This window comes from Ruditapes philippinarum, unplaced genomic scaffold (assembly GCF_026571515.1).
Source record: "Ruditapes philippinarum isolate M1 unplaced genomic scaffold, ASM2657151v2 ctg1245_1_1_1_1, whole genome shotgun sequence".
NCBI classification, from domain to species: Eukaryota; Metazoa; Mollusca; class Bivalvia; order Venerida; family Veneridae; genus Ruditapes; species Ruditapes philippinarum.
In genome coordinates, this window is record NW_026857902.1 from 8,540 (window position 1) to 21,306 (window position 12,767).

General features: G+C 32.0%; 1 long non-coding RNA gene across 1 annotated transcript; it reads left to right on the top strand.

Annotated features, from left to right (window-relative positions):
• Positions 1–4,222: 4,222 nt before the first annotated feature.
• On the top strand, positions 4,223–5,750 carry LOC132751443 (uncharacterized). The gene is made up of 3 exons (XR_009628678.1): positions 4,223–4,383; positions 4,969–5,161; positions 5,610–5,750. It is a non-coding gene; the product is annotated as an uncharacterized LOC132751443 (long non-coding RNA).
• Positions 5,751–12,767: the final 7,017 nt, after the last annotated feature.

Sequence of the window (12,767 nt, forward strand, 5' to 3'; positions counted from 1 at the left end):
GCCCATGTTCAGCGATGTTTCATTGTTATCCAGCAGAACCAATACAAATATACAACTTAGATATGACTCTGTATCAAAGACAGCCATTTAAAGCAGCATACCTCCAGATAAGCCAAAGTATTTTTTAAAAATCAAACTTGAGAAAGATGTACTAAGATTAATGAAAAAGTAAAAAGGGAATTCAAGATATAATTAACATGTTAAGTGGGATTACTATTTGATATTCAATGTCCCAATAATCGTTCTGTTTTATGTCTCAATATCGCATTTCGGCGATAATTTTCACTTCATCAATTTAATTTACAGTCTCGTGTAATGTAAAACATTTACAGTCTAAATACGGCAACGGTTATTATGCCTTTCCTTAAAAAAGGCTGCACTATTTCTGGCAGAAACGGGCACCGGAGTAGAACCACCGACGTTCCGTAAGCTAGGCGATGGATAGCCCCCTCACATGAATGAATCCAAAGTCCCAGTCGGGATTCGAACACGCAACTGTGAGGAGCTAGCAAGTAAGAACCCAAGAAGTCAACGAACTAGTCACTCGGCCACGGACGCCACTCTAAAAATAGAGGGAAATTAACAACTGTTACATTTCGTTAAAAAAAGTATGATCGGAGACAAATTGAATTTTTTTTTATATTTTCATTCAAATAAGCAAGGAAATAGAGAGACATCGTGAGGCATTTTTATAGAACTTAAGAAGCATAAAAAATGAAACGCAAACATATAAAAAACCTTTAATGAGGTAATACAAATGTTTATATCAAAAACACTTGATACGTAATATAATAAGTAAACAACGTTAGTTATAAAATTGTAATATATAAATACAATTTTCAAATAGGAATAAATGAAATGTATGCGAGAAATATAAAAAAAAATCTTATAAACTATGTATTGCATACAGAAATAACATACATTCATTGAAAATGAGCATATTTTCCGCTTTTACGTGTATTTTTAACTGCCGGACCTCAAATGAATTAAATACTGACAAAGACATACATCTTAACACAACTGTTTACTCATACATTACAGCCACGTAAATTGAAACCGCATTCCACAACTAGCAGCAAGTTCCAAATAGTGTTTATCAAATTCCTCATTTTCTGCCACTGTAAACCAATTTTTCCAATCGCCAACTTTTCCTGTAATATCAAAACTATAAAAGTGACATTATGCTCATTTTTTTCTTTGTAAAGATGAGCTGAACTGAATACATATTTATTAGAAAATTATGAAAATTTGAACGTAACATGTAATAATTCTGATGAATATTTGTAGAAATTTCCTTGGGTCATGTGAGTTATTTTCGTCCATCCAAATTACATTATAGAATTAAAAGGAATTATGTCAAAATGTAAACTTTGTTTGATTTTTACCTTTTCACTCATAATATTTCTTTTGGATGGGTATAATGTCTCATTTAGCAAATCATTGCGAATATAACGAAAAGAAATAAATAGTATACAAAGATATTAATGTATTTGAAGGAAATCTTTATAAACTTCCTTGTTACATATTCTTGTTTTTCGAACAGAAAGCTATATTTATTTCAAATCTTCAATTATATTTCAATAAAAAATACAAATTCATACAAATGAATGCCATTAGGCCTTAGTAAATATATTATACTCTTAAATAACAATAAATACCTTTTCGGTACAATGTGTAATCCCCGTTGTATATCTCTCTACGAACGCTGTCCGGGTGCATTTTATCTTTATACATATTATGAAACTGACATTTCTCAGAAATAGCCACACATAGAAGTATATTTCTTTTATACGGGTATTTTAGAATTACATGTATTCGTTTCCAAAATTGCAAAAATAAGTTGTGAGTCAGTTATACACCCTTATACTTTAAAAGCGGATTAAATATATATAAAGTAAGTTTCAAATAAAATATGCGCCATGTGTTGTTTAGAATATCGTAAGGACAACTCCCCTATAATTTCTTCTTATGTCCTTAAAGTCTTCCTTCCCCTTTTGTATATTCGCCTGAGTATTTCAATACATTTACATTCCAAGTGAAATCACATTTTAATATGGCAAAATTTGTGTAGTCAATCATATGGGACATAGTGTATTCAAAGGTATGGTCATAATTGTAAAGTCTGATTAGCCATCGTTTTTTATATGAAAAATTACCAATTAAATGTTTCTTTTTTACGATGACTTACACTATTCTCTTTTGCAAATATAATAAAGATTGATCATTATTTTTGTCAATATATTGTATAAACCACAACATCATCTATATTTTTGCAATGGGTTATCAAGAAAAATGACAAAAACGGGGGTTAGTCATGTTACTTAAGGTAGTGATCAAGTGCTCGAAATCTATTCGGGTAACAACTACGTTTCCTTATATAACCCATGCTTAAGTTTACCAATTGCTTGTTGTTGATCTTGATGTCTTTGTAGATGACAATAGTGATTGAAGTAAGCTTCATGTTTTTAAGGTAAACCATGGTTAATGGGCACTATAAGCAACTGTAAAATTGACAACATAGGACAGATATATGCCTTAAAGATCACCTGTATGCAAAAATTAAATAAAATTTACCATGTGGTTTATGAGTTATGGATATACTAAAAAACTTTGCTATCAGAATGTTGTTGTTTTTTCTAGAAATGATGAAACTCTAAATAATCTATAATATCATCATTATGAAAAATGTTTTTAATATGTATAAAATTGCCCACCCACTTTAAACACTTATTTGAACATTTCTGTATATAAAAAGCCTTTTCCAAAATATCTCTAAAATTTACCACAATGAATGGCTGTTTTCAAAGTTTAACTTTATTTTCTTAAAAATATATTGGTTGATCATGCAAAATATGAAATACGTTTATCCTCAATTATAAAGCAGTTGACAAGTGATTCTAGCATATTTGAATACTCTTCAAAGTGGGGGTAAAGCATTAGCAATGGTCTAAATTAACACAATGATAACAATGAGCCGGATGAATTCTGAGGAACTTCCCATAGTTTAATTCCAACGGCAATAGTCTTTACTAATATTTAAGATATGTATGGTATTTTGCCATGTGACAGTTCATTCTTTAGAAATAATAAAAGAAAATTCATCATTTGTTAGATATATGTAAAACAACATATGTAGTAAATTAGTAAATATCTATATGTTATGATATCGTTCTTTTTTTTTCTTTTTTCTTTTCTGCTAAACATCTCGCTATTATGGTTATTTAGCTGTTACTTTAAAGTACAAATGTATTCAACAAAACCAGATGTTACTTTCATTTAAAACAAAAGAAACTGAGTATTTATTGCTATTTTTCAGTTAGCTATATTGATTTTTGAAATGTACTTTATATTTTATGTTAAACCTGTTTTTTCATTTGTTATCAAAACATCAAAACACAAGTTCACGATCCTCAACTAGAAATGCCAACTCTCCTCTTGACAGATGTGTTATAACTTTTTGTCAGAGGATTTTATGGATTTTTGTCAGAAATGCTATAGATGTATTGTATGAAGAAAAGTTCTTGACTTGCTTGCTTCTTGACAGAAGTGTTGTTATCCCTTTTAAGAAGTACTTTTTGAAGTACATATAGTTGTTTCATCTTGCAAGAAGTTACCTTTTTGTCATTATGGTTCTTATCTCACGGCAGAAATATTCTTGCATCTCACAAGAAGTATTATTACATAACGTCTTAATCATTCTTATCTCTGAGCAGAAGTGTTCTTGCTTCGCACAAGAAGCTGTTTCGTACTTTGTCAAAAATAGTTTTATAGAATACTGGCCTCCCGTCAGAAGTATTCTTGGAGACATTACTTTCTCTCAAGAAGTATTCTTACCTCTTACCAGACTATCGACTTTTTGGACTTTCAAAATTGGCACCATCACGTGGGTTACTTTATTTTTATACGCTTTACATCGGAAAATGCACCTTAGTGTTATTTTGTGAAGCTACAATACACAAAGCTAAGATATCTGGCTTGTAGCATTGCCTTGTGAACCTGTACAAAGAAAAATAAAAATAATTATGCCCCTTTGGTCATTACCCCCCCCCCTCTCCATTGGGTCATTTTATCTATATAGACCAATGTTAGAAAAACATTTAAGCATTGTGTTAAAAATTTCTTGCTTTTTGTTGATAATCTCACAAACATTGATCGGGCCTTTCATTTAATATAGATTTTTCTACACGTTGATACAAGTTATTAAGTTAAACATTTATGTATGGGCAATAAGTAGCAGATGGTTTCAATAAAAACGTGTTATAATTAAATTGAACATTGAGCTGATGTGCGGATACTTATATGTTAGTGATATTTTATGCGAATAACTTTTGATTATTTTTTCTCAGAAGGATACTACATAAAATTTTACTGGATTTAATTTTGGTATGTAGAATTAGTATAATAAAAAAACCTGTCTGGGTGGACGGTAACGCATACACATTAGTCGCCTTGTATTAACGTAAAATCTTAACAATAACACTTTTTTGTTTTGTCTGTTCCTTTTATTTTCAAAATATCCAAAATTATTTAGACGATACTACATATAATTTTTAAAATAAAAATAATGAAATTAATATTATTTTCGCTGCTGTTTCAAAGGCAAATGAAAATAAATAAATAAATAAATGAATTTAAAAAAGACGAACTAAAGAAAGGAAGTAAAATCAAAGTCTTCTTGCCTCACTTATGCACTAAGTGCTCAAGTACGAGCTTTTAGGATCAGTCAATGAATTTACCATATTGTATGACTGTTTGCACTTTAGAGGTAAGGTTTTGATTTAATTTCCATTAAAGTATCGTAGAAAAATCCGGACATACTTCAACAAGAGTTAAAAACTAGGTCAATATGTCAAATTGTTAATTTTCAGACTTTTTTTAAAAAAGAAAATGTTTTAATATATAAACTCATCAAATAAAATTCAGTTTTTCGTAATATCTTATAAGTTAACATCAGCTAATTTATTTCAGATATAAGAGAAAGGAAAATGAAATTAACTTTCAGTTTAATCGTCAGCATCATTTTGGTGAGAAATTTTCTTCAAGCTTTAGATTTTGAAGTAGTAGAACTATCTCACGAGCTTGGATCAGATACCTTGTTCTACCCAGGGGATCCTCCATTTGTCTTTACCATCATATTCCGTGGCGACACCGGGGATTACTGGTAACAACTTTTCGATATATGCCTGGTATATTGTGCAATCATTTAAAAGAAAGTACAATGTAAATCCTTTTAATTGAAGCGTTTTAATAGCAATTACGAAAGAACTTTGTATGTATTGATGTCATGCTGTGGTTAGTCCAACACCTTTTAGACAAAAAGTTCTCTTTTATATTTCTCTTCGATTGAGATAAGCATTTTTCCTTCCTTCCTTCCTTTCTTCCTTTCTTCCTTCCTTCCTGCCTTCCTTTCTTCCTTCCTTCCTTACTTACTTCATTCCCTCCTTCATTCCTTCCTTTCGTCCTTCCTTTATTTCCTAATTTATTCATTCATTCATTCATTCCTTTGCTCTGTTTGGGGGGAATTTGTTGCTTTTTTAGGGGAATTTGTCTGTTCCAACGACATTTCTTTTTAAAACATATTCTATTTTTGATTTTCGACTGTTATATAGGTATGAGTTAAACAAGTTTGAGACAGCAGACCACGGTGGGACCCATGTGGACGCACCCTCACATTTTGCCGAGGGTAAATTGAGAATGCACGAAATTCCAATGGAGAAATTAATTGGACCCGGTGTCATAATTGATGTTAAGGTAAATATTTTTTTTCCTTTCATATTGAAAATAAAGGTTTAAAAAAACATTCATGAAACTAGTTTTCGTGGTATCTGGAATTTATTCGACCATACACATGATATAGCTTAACGAGGAATGCATTATTACTTATGCCCAGGTCACAATTAAAACGGGCGCCGTCCGATTATACGATTTTTATAAAATCGGCAGATTTTTTGATGTCGTGGACGCCGGGCGATTTTAAATCTGATATCTTGCGTGGTCATGAAAGAAACAGTCGTCGGGCGATTTTTTGCCGAGTGGATTTTACAGAAAGAATTGAACGGATCAGGCGTCGCCGCCCGATGTTCGTACGGCGCCTGTGCGATTTAAAAGTGAATCGGACGGTTGCCGCGCGGTCGCCGGGCGACAATGACTTTACATTTAATGACATCCTAGATAAATCAGCCAGTTGTAATTATGCCAGCAAAGAAGTCAGCTGCCAAAGCCAAGGGGAAGGCCAAGGAGTTGGTCCGTGTTGTTGACAACGAGTCACCAACGGCCAGTATCGAGGCCGTAGAAGGCGAAAATCAATCAGACATTCGCATGGACATTGAAGAAAAAAATCATGTTTACTAGTATTCAAAAGAAATTCACAAATATATTTTTAAGGCAATTACAACTTCTTCAAGCTGAAATTACAACAAACACAAGCAGCCCGGTCGCCGGATGATAAAACGATGACCGCCCGGTGCCTGTACATGAATCGTCCGGGTACCGGGCGATAATCGTTTGACTACTTGTCTCTATTCAGGCACCGGGCGGGGCCCGGCCGATGTCCGCCCGGACGCCTTTTAAATCGGACGCTGTTTTAGTAGAACAAAAAAATCGCCCGATCAAAAATTATCGCCCAGTCGCCGCCCGGCGACCGAGCGATCTCCGCTCGATGATATTTATACTCATTGACCCCAAAAATTATCGTCCGGCCGCCGTTAGCTTTTAAGTATTACTTAAAACTCGAAGGCGCCCGCCCGATGAGCAAAATTTTCAGCTGCTGCCGTCCGATAGTCACTGCCGCCGGACGGACGCCGGCCGATATTTCGATTTTTTGGAGAAACAGACGCCGCCCGGTGGCATTTTCTTATTTGTGACCTAGGCTTTACGAAAACAAAATTTCGTTTTTAAACGCACGAGGTGGTGTTAATATTGTGTTATTACACTGAACGTTCATCCATCCTTATGTCACCATTATCTACTGTTTCTATTTAAAAAGTACACGTATCCTCGCCATTTGAACGAATGCTTTTAAAGAAGCAAACTTGTCCTCATTGCAATTACTTCCGATGAAAGGGGATGTTTACTTTTTGACTATTCAACAAAAAGTTATTTCATATAAAGCCACAAATAGCCTTTGCACTTTGATTTTCTTAATATTTTTTTTCCACGCAACCACACTAAGTTCTACAAATTGGGTCAATTTCGTTGAATAAGGGCTCGTTGGCTGCCGTGGAATTGGTTTTAATTGCGTGACATTATTTCCCTGATATTCGTGAATAAGATTCATCATGAAGCTATCTTTGTTTTCTTTCTCTGTCAATGTAAACACGTAATTAAATGCATAAATCTAAGAACGACTACTGTGGTTAATACTTACATTTTGTATAAAACGAGTTAGCTCTCTTGGAAGAAACGAATTATTTTATTATTTTATTGCCAAATATACATTAAACACATTATCAAGAAAAATAAGATTGGAAAAACTGTCACCTGCCAACACGAATTACAAAATAGATGATGTCCTAGTTCAAAGTTTTACAAATTCAAGAAATAGCAGCCTTCACACATTAAGGTTTGCTTGTAATTGGTGTTGTACCAGTATCTTACCGTATGTTGAGACCTTTATCAATATAAGTACATACTGTGATGAGATGGATGCGAACGAACGAACGAACGAACGAACGTGAGTATAAACCTTTTGCTTGACCTATCATTTACTTGAGAAGAAATATGCCGTGTTTTATGCATTTGGAAGGAAATTGCTCAATGGCCTTTTATTGACAAAGATCAAGGTCACCGTGACATTAGCTACTAAATGTATGTCCGATAAATAACTAAAGCTATACAGTTCTAAGATTTGGTGTGGAGTTTGACCATGTCTAGACGATGATCTTTATTGATTTTGAGGTCAGACATATTTATGGTCGAGGGCCCTGTGGTCTTGACTACATAAATGTTGTTAGATCAATAACTAAAGAAGCCTTGAATTATATTCGTAAGATTTGATTTTGAGGTTGGTCTGAACAAAAAGATAATCCCGACTGATTCAAAGGTCAGTAGGTCAAAGGTCAAAGTCAATGTAACATCGATTAATAAAAAAAAATCCTATCAATCGCTAAAGATATTTAGTCCACAGTCTCAAGATTTAGTGTGTAGTTTAGTCATGACTAGTAAATGACCTCTAAGAACTATGAAGTCATTCGGTTAAAGATCAATGGCACAGGGGTACTTTGTATAAAATCTTATCAATTACTTGAAAAAGATCACAATGCTAATGTTAGGAGGGAACTTGCAAATAGCCAGTAAACGTTATCTGTTGATTTTGAGGTTATTGGGTCAAAGGTCAAGGTCACACTGTGTAAATTATGTAGAAACTATATAGGACATTTACCATTGCTTGTAGAGAGACCCCGATTCATTTTGTGATCATTAGGTCAAGGTCACAGTGACGTACGAAATATCTATATTATCAAGTGCAAGAGTTCCCTTTGTCAAATACTTGTACAATTTATTAGTTATAAAACTAGTTTCGTGCATGATAATTAAAATAAAAAGAAAAATCTATTTAATTTTATAAAATATGCAATGTAAGACTGCCACTTTAATAACATATTAAGGACATATTCCTTGTTTTCGTTTTTTTCAAAGGTAAAACATTGTTGAACTAAATTATTTTGTTAGTTATCATTCTACCTATATGTTTTGCTTATATGATTGAAAGATACAATAACAAACATGTAGCGATTGCTTTAAAAAAGAATGTGCCGCACATTTTGTACATGGATTGTGAAATCCGGAATAAAAAATTATAACAGTTTTACTATATGATCTATACACTGTAATTGATATATAAAGAGTGTGTTGCTTACCATATTTACCTATCCTATACCCTGCTGTCCCCCCTACCCCCCCCCCCACCACCACGACAAAAAAAAAAGATAAAAAAATACATAATAATAATCTTTGTCACAGCCTAAACAAGTATGTTCTAATTAATACAGAATTTTAAAGAGTAAACCATAAAATAATTTTATGTTAGCCTCAATTTCATTCACCTTATAAGAACAGCTGTTTCACAAACGGTGTCGAAAAACGGTGTTTGTCCCCGATAAGGGTTGACCTGAAATTATTACATATTTTCTTATTTGATGACACGAAAAACGTTTCACCACTGATAACCGAAATTTTTTATCTGCACTTTATTGAAACTAAGATATTTAACGCGAGTGTGATTAGATATCTGATCAACATGTCTTAATGACTCGTAATAGTCAAAGTAAGGTGGTCGTTACTCTTTGGTCGAGTCTGAACTCTAGAATAAGAGTAACATTGAGAACAATTGTCTTTATTGTGTTACTTTAAGTTAATCATGATTATTGTAAAATCTATTGTTTTATTAACATTTCCATTATTATCATAATCATTATTATCATTATTATTATTATTATTATTATTATTATTATTATTATTATTTTTATTATCATTATTATTATTATTATTATTATTATTATTATTATTATTATTATTATTATTATTATTTATTATAATTATTATTATAATTATTATTATTATTATTATTTATTTATTTATTTCTATTTGTTTCTTATTATTACTATATAACTATTACTATTATTATTATTATTATTATTATTATTATTATTGTTATTATTATTTTATCATCATCATCATCATCATCATCATTATCATCATCATCATCATCGTTTTTACTGTTATTATTATTATAATAATCATCATCATCATCATCATCATCATCATCATCATCATTATCATTATAATCAACTCTTAAACCGGCAGTAATTGTGAACATAAAAGGTCTGGACGTTCTTTGATGAAATCATGTGTGAATGACAGGTAGTTACTCAGGATCAGTGTCTATAAGACAAAGACATTAAACTATGAGTAATACTCGCTTGTACACTTAACCAACAATCAAACGATGACTTTATAATGGGGAGAAAAGTCAAGTATGCTATTATTTGTAAAAAAGAATATTTTTGACCTGGTTATATAGCCCAGTATAAACGTAGAAAGGAAAACGTGTATATTATTAGTTATAAAGAATTTTGACATGCTATATGGCCTTATATAAACGTTTGTTTATATTGCAAATAACAGTTTAAATACGGTCATATAACCTCTTAAGAATCTTGATAACGAATTTAAAATACTACACATTTTCTTAATCAGAGAAGAAAATAATTAATCCATAAATCGACTGCAGCCATGTGTATAGATTGTATAAACGTCATGATTATCCAATGAAAAACGACGTTACAAACATGCAGTATTAAAAAAAAAACAGCCATAAACGGTTAAGCCAAAAAGGAAGGCAATTTATTCAGTTGTGTTTAATCTGAAGTTGCTATTAAAATAAAATCTGAATCACTTAAGTTTTAAAACGTAACTGTGTATGTATATATGGTACGGAAGAGCAATAGTGCCAGGTGTATGTTTTTTATTAACTCGAAATTTCGAGTTACTAACTCGAAATTTCGACTGACTTATCTCGAAATTTTGAGTTACTAACTCGAAATTTCGACTTACTAACTCGAAATTTCGACTTACTAACTCGAAATTTCGACTTAGTAACTCGAAATTTCGACTTACATTGCACGACTTTTATTGGTTGACGGTGAAACCAAGGATTGAATTCAAGATACATTCTTAGCTGTTGCACATTGACAGAGCACCTTTAACATTTATTTAACAGAACAATTTAATAGGATTAAATTGTCCACACATAATGAACATATCCTTCGCTTTTTTGTGGAGGGGGGGAGGGGGGTTGTAAAATCACACTTTCCACATTTCCGTGTTAACCGGATGTTTCTTTTTCTTAAGCACACATACAACCATCATGTCGAGAAACAACAAGTCAAAAACCCACCCTATTGTAAACTGTGCAATATCATGTGTTAAATAAGTTTTAAATGTCGTGCATACGCCAGTTAGTCTGTCACGTTTCTTTATACTAATAATGTTTTTGTAACATTATTCATTATTTACTAATACATACATGTACTTTGATTCATATTGTGTTGATAAAAGTTGATAAAAGTGGAACTTGTTGTTATATATATGTTGGGAATAATATAAAAGCATCCGATTTTACAAGAAATATAGTCAGTCCAACAATTTTGACAAAGGCCTCAGCACGCCCTATTTTGGCCACACCGCGATACTTTCCTCAGATGTCCCACACGTGAAGTATAGGATCGTTTTATTCACAGGGATGAGAAGAATATGATTAGTGAAAAGATATGTTCGAACAGATGGGATACAATACAACGTCTAAAGAACGCCTGAACGTACAAATTAAAGGAAGCCTTGTATTTTTTAGGTCGGGTGTGTACATGCCATTCTTAAGTTTAAGTTAAATTTCAATAGTTTTTGTCCAGGCACCCGTTTCTCCATCTCCATCGTTCAACTGCACTCCCTACTATATCTTATATCATCTAACTAATAACTTTGGCCATTCTTGTAATGTTAGAAAGTCGAAATTTCGAGTTACTAAGTCGAAATTTCGAGTTAATAAGTCGAAATTTCGAGATAAGTAACTCGAAGTTTCGAGTTAGTAACTCGAAATGTCGAGTTAATATGTCGAAATTTCGGGTTAGTAAGTCGAAATTTCGAGTAGGTAAGACGAAATTTCGAGAAAAGTAACTCGAAATTTCGAGTTAAATAAAAATATACACCTGGCACTAATGCTCTTCCGTAATATGGTCATATAACCTGTTAAGTTTTTGTTGTTTTTTTCTAATGAGATCGTTTCATTATTTAAATGCTTGGTACATTTGATCGACACTTTATTTCTATTTAAATACTATCTCGTTAATTCCAATAAATGCAGATTTAATCTCATTAATTCTGACTAGCAAACATTTATATACTAGTATACCAAATGACTGTATAAATAATTACCTATTTTATAAAAAGTTTATCAAAACATGTTCTTGCATTTTGTTGTTTAGTACATTTATCTATCTCTGAAATGTTGAAGAAATAAAACATTTTTACATTACATTTTGTCTTTTCATCATTACAATAACGCTATGTTTTTACTTTGCTTTTTATTGTAAATTCATCAAGACGCTGTGTTAATCAATAAATAATTCAGTTTCATGTTATACTCAATTTATAAGCAAATGTCTAAGAGCCACATTATCAGAAATTTTAGATATAGATTTAGTTCATGAAGGAAGCAGACGACAGATCAGGTCTGCAATGATGTGCAGCAATATTGCATGGTCACCATTGGAAACGAGACATAATATAAATACAAATCAATAATTCTAGGAAATAAGTGATAAGTTTATCTGACGCACTCATATATGTAATTTAAGGTAACACCTCTCTGTTGGTGTCCCAGGGATCAGTTTGACTGGTCAACGTGTTTCAATAAAATTAAATGAAATACTTGGTCATGAAGTATGTACAGTAATGATTTCTTAAAATAGAAAATTATGTCATTCAGTGATAGCACGCTATTTTTGAAACTGTCCTGATTTAATTACAACAACTGTCTGCGTTTACAATAGATAACTTTATATCAGATAATATTATCATGCACATTGCAAAATATTTTGATAATTTATCTACAATAAGTATTATTTTTTGCAATCTGTAAATTATCATTTCCGCCCCTGACTAAGCAGTAAAGTTATTAATAAAGCCGTTTGCATAGTTTCCCTTTATAGGAGTTGTCTATCTTGTATTGGTGAATCTGTCAAATACTTTCGTTTGTAAACAAATTGATA